Here is a 4,195-nt window from a genome sequence, read left to right as displayed (position 1 = left end):
TCTAAGTTTAACTGGTAGATTCTTATCTGAAAGTAGTAGCCCTGTGTAGGAAAGTACCATCTTGCCTGGCATGTTACCCCCATTTTTCACTGTATATATGTTGTTTTAGTTGTATGTGTCACTGGGACCCTGGTAACCCAGGGCCCCAGTGCTCATAAGTGTGCCTGAATGTGTTACCTGTGTAGTGACTAACTGTCTCACTGAGGCTCTGCTAACCAGAACCTCAGTGGTTATGCTCTCTCATTTCTTTCCAAATTGTCACTGACAGGCTAGTGACCATTTTTACCAATTTACATTGGCTTACTGGAACACCCTTATAATTCCCTAGTATATGGTACTGAGGTACCCAGGGTATTGGGGTTCCAGGAGATCCCTATGGGCTGCAGCATTTCTTTTGCCACCCATAGGGAGCTCTGACAATTCTTACACAGGCCTGCCACTGCAGCCTGAGTGAAATAACGTCCACGTTATTTCACAGCCATTTTACACTGCACTTAAGTAACTTATAAGTCACCTATATGTCTAACCTTTACCTGGTAAAGGTTAGGTGCAAAGTTACTTAGTGTGAGGGCACCCTGGCACTAGCCAAGGTGCCCCCACATTGTTCAGAGCCAATTCCCTGAACTTTGTGAGTGCGGGGACACCATTACACGCGTGCACTACATATAGGTCACTACCTATATGTAGCTTCACAATGGTAACTCCGAATATGGCCATGTAACATGTCTATGATCATGGAATTGCTCCCTCTATGCCATCCTGGCATAGTTGGCACAATCCCATGATCCCAGTGGTCTGTAGCACAGACCCTGGTACTGCCAAACTGCCCTTCCTGGGGTTTCACTGCAGCTGCTGCTGCTGCTGCCAACCCCTCAGACAGGCAGCTGCCCTCCTGGGGTCCAGCCAGGCCTGGCCCAGGATGGCAGAACAAAGAACTTCCTCTGAGAGAGGGTGTGACACCCTCTCCCTTTGGAAAATGGTGTGAAGGCAGGGGAGGAGTAGCCTCCCCCAGCCTCTGGAAATGCTTTGTTGGGCACAGATGTGCCCAATTCTGCATAAGCCAGTCTACACCGGTTCAGGGGACCCCTTAGCCCTGCTCTGGCGCGAAACTGGACAAAGGAAAGGGGAGTGACCACTCCCCTGACCTGCACCTCCCCTGGGAGGTGTCCAGAGCTCCTCCAGTGTGCTCCAGACCTCTGCCATCTTGGAAACAGAGGTGCTGCTGGCACACTGGACTGCTCTGAGTGGCCAGTGCCACCAGGTGACGTCAGAGACTCCTTGTGATAGGCTCCTTCAGGTGTTGCTAGCCTATCCTCTCTCCTAGGTAGCCAAACCCTCTTTTCTGGCTATTTAGGGTCTCTATCTCTGGGGAAACTTCAGATAACGAATGCAAGAGCTCATCCGAGTTCCTCTGCATCTCTCTCTTCACCTTCTGATAAGGAATCGACTGCTGACCGCGCTGGAAGCCTGCAAACCTGCAACATAGTAGCAAAGACGACTACTGCAACTCTGTAACGCTGATCCTGCCGCCTTCTCGACTGTTTTCCTGCTTGTGCATGCTGTGGGGGTAGTCTGCCACCTCTCTGCACCAGAAGCTCTGAAGAAATCTCCCGTGGGTCGACGGAATCTTCCCCCTGCAACCGCAGGCACCAAAAAGCTGCATTACCGGTCCCTTGGGTCTCCTCTCAGCACGACGAGCGAGGTCCCTCGAATCCAGCGACTCTGTCCAAGTGACCCCCACAGTCCAGTGACTCTTCAGTCCAAGTTTGGTGGAGGTAAGTCCTTGCCTCACCTCGCTGGGCTGCATTGCTGGGAACCGCGACTTTGCAGCTACTCCGGCCCCTGTGCACTTCCGGCGGAAATCCTTTGTGCACAGCCAAGCCTGGGTCAACGGCACTCTAACCTGCATTGCACGACTTTCTAAGTTGGTCTCCGGCGACGTGGGACTCCTTTGTGGAACTTCGGCGAGCACCGTTTCACGCATCCTCATAGTGCCTGTTTCTGGCACTTCTCCGGGTGCTACCTGCTTCAGTGAGGGCTCTTTGTCTTGCTCGACGTCCCCTCTCTCTTCAGGTCCAATTTGCGACCTCCTGGTCCCTCCTGGGCCCCAGCAGCATCCAAAAACGCCAAATGCACGATTTTCGACTAGCAAGGCTTGTTGGCGTCCTTCCGGCAGGAAAACACTTCTGCACGACTCTCCAAGGCGAGAGGGATCCGTCCACCAAAGGGGAAGTCTCTAGCCCTTTTCGTTCCTGCAGAAACCTCAGCTTCTTCTGTCCAGTAGAAGCTTCTTTGCACCCGCAGCTGGCATTTCCTGGGCATTTGCCCATCTCCGACTTGCTTGTGACTTTTGGACTTGGTCCCCTTGTTCCACAGGTACCCTAGATTGGAAATCCACAGTTGTTGCATTGCTGGTTTGTGTCTTTCCTGCATTATTCCTCTAACACGACTACTTTGTCCTTAGGGGAACTTTAGTGCACTTTGCACTCACTTTTCAGGGTCTTGGGGAGGGTTATTTTTCTAACTCTCACTATTTTCTAATAGTCCCAGCGACCCTCTACAAGGTCACATAGGTTTGGGGTCCATTTGTGGTTCGCATTCCACTTTTGGAGTATATGGTTTGTGTTGCCCCTATCCCTATGTTTCCCCATTGCATCCTATTGTAACTATACATTGTTTGCACTGTTTTCTAAGACTATACTGCATATTTTTGCTATTGTGTATATATATCTTGTGTATATTTCCTATCCTCTCACTGAGGGTACACTCTAAGATACTTTGGCATATTGTCATAAAAATAAAGTACCTTTATTTTTAGTATAACTGTGTATTGTGTTTTCTTATGATATTGTGCATATGACACTAAGTGGTACTGTAGTAGCTTCACACGTCTCCTAGTTCAGCCTAAGCTGCTCTGCTAAGCTACCATTATCTATCAGCCTAAGCTGCTAGACACCCTATATACTAATAAGGGATAACTGGGCCTGGTGCAAGGTGCAAGTACCCCTTGGTACTCACTACAAGCCAGTCCAGCCTCCTACACCCTGTCATATTTAGTATGGCCTGAATGGTAATAGAAAATCCTGCTCACTGGAAAAGTTGAATTTAATATTACTATTTTAGAAATAACACTTTTAGAAAGTGGGCATTTCTCTGCACTTACTGACTTGTGTGCCTTACAGCCGATCTCCAGTCCATGTCTGGGCTAGTCTGGTTGAAAGCTCCTCTTGTGCATTCCATCCAGACAGCCAAAAACACCAGACACTCAGTCATATCTGCATTCATCTGCATACGGAATAGGTCACCCTGGGCAGGAAGGGTGGAGGGGTTCTCACACTTTGAAGGCCAGTGCCCTGCCCTCAAAAAAGGGCTAATAACCCCCACAGGGATCTTGGCAGACAGGGCTGGGTTGAAAGGGGAACCACTCTTTGAAGTTTTCCCCACTTCAAAGGCACTATTGAGTGTATATATACTGGATCTCTGACCCCACCAAATCAGACATTTCTGGACCTGCAACTGGACTCTGTCAGAGGGGCTGCATGGCTTCCCAAAGGACTCATCTGGACTGCTTTGCTGAGGACTACTTCCCTGCTTGTTGTCCTCCTGCCTCCGGGCCCCTGTCTCTGCTGGAAGGACTCTGCTTCCCCACAAGTGCTCTCCAAGGGCTTGGATTGAGCTTGCCCCTGTTCTGAAGCCTCAGGGCCACAAAGACTTCACCCAAGAGAAGAAAATTCTTGTACATTGGAAAATCAATGCAATGCCTGTTTCATGGCTGAGAAATTGCTGCATCGCCTACCGGATTGGTACAGCACCTGCTTCTTCTTACCAGTGCATCAAGGATTTTCAGCGCATCGCCCCTATGCATATAAAATATCCCTGCATTGCAATTGGACGCATCACCTTGCAACGTGGAAAGAAACTATGCATTGTCTGTGCTGCGCCAGGAAATCAGATGCAGCACCTTATTTTTCAACGCATCTTCTCTGCAGCCCCCCGTGTCATTATTTTTTATGCTTCCCAGGTACTGCGTGTTAAAAGGATACAACCAAGGATTGAGACTCACTTAAACCTTTATAAAGTGATATCTGGACTTGTACATATTGGATTTTTGTTGTTTTGGTCTTATGTTATTCAGATAAATCTTATCTATTTTCCTAACCTGGTGTGGAGTACTTTTGTGGTGTTTTCACTGTGT

Source organism: Pleurodeles waltl, chromosome 5 (assembly GCF_031143425.1).
Source record: "Pleurodeles waltl isolate 20211129_DDA chromosome 5, aPleWal1.hap1.20221129, whole genome shotgun sequence".
Classification (NCBI taxonomy): Eukaryota; Metazoa; Chordata; class Amphibia; order Caudata; family Salamandridae; genus Pleurodeles; species Pleurodeles waltl.
This window is presented reverse-complemented; position numbering follows the sequence as displayed.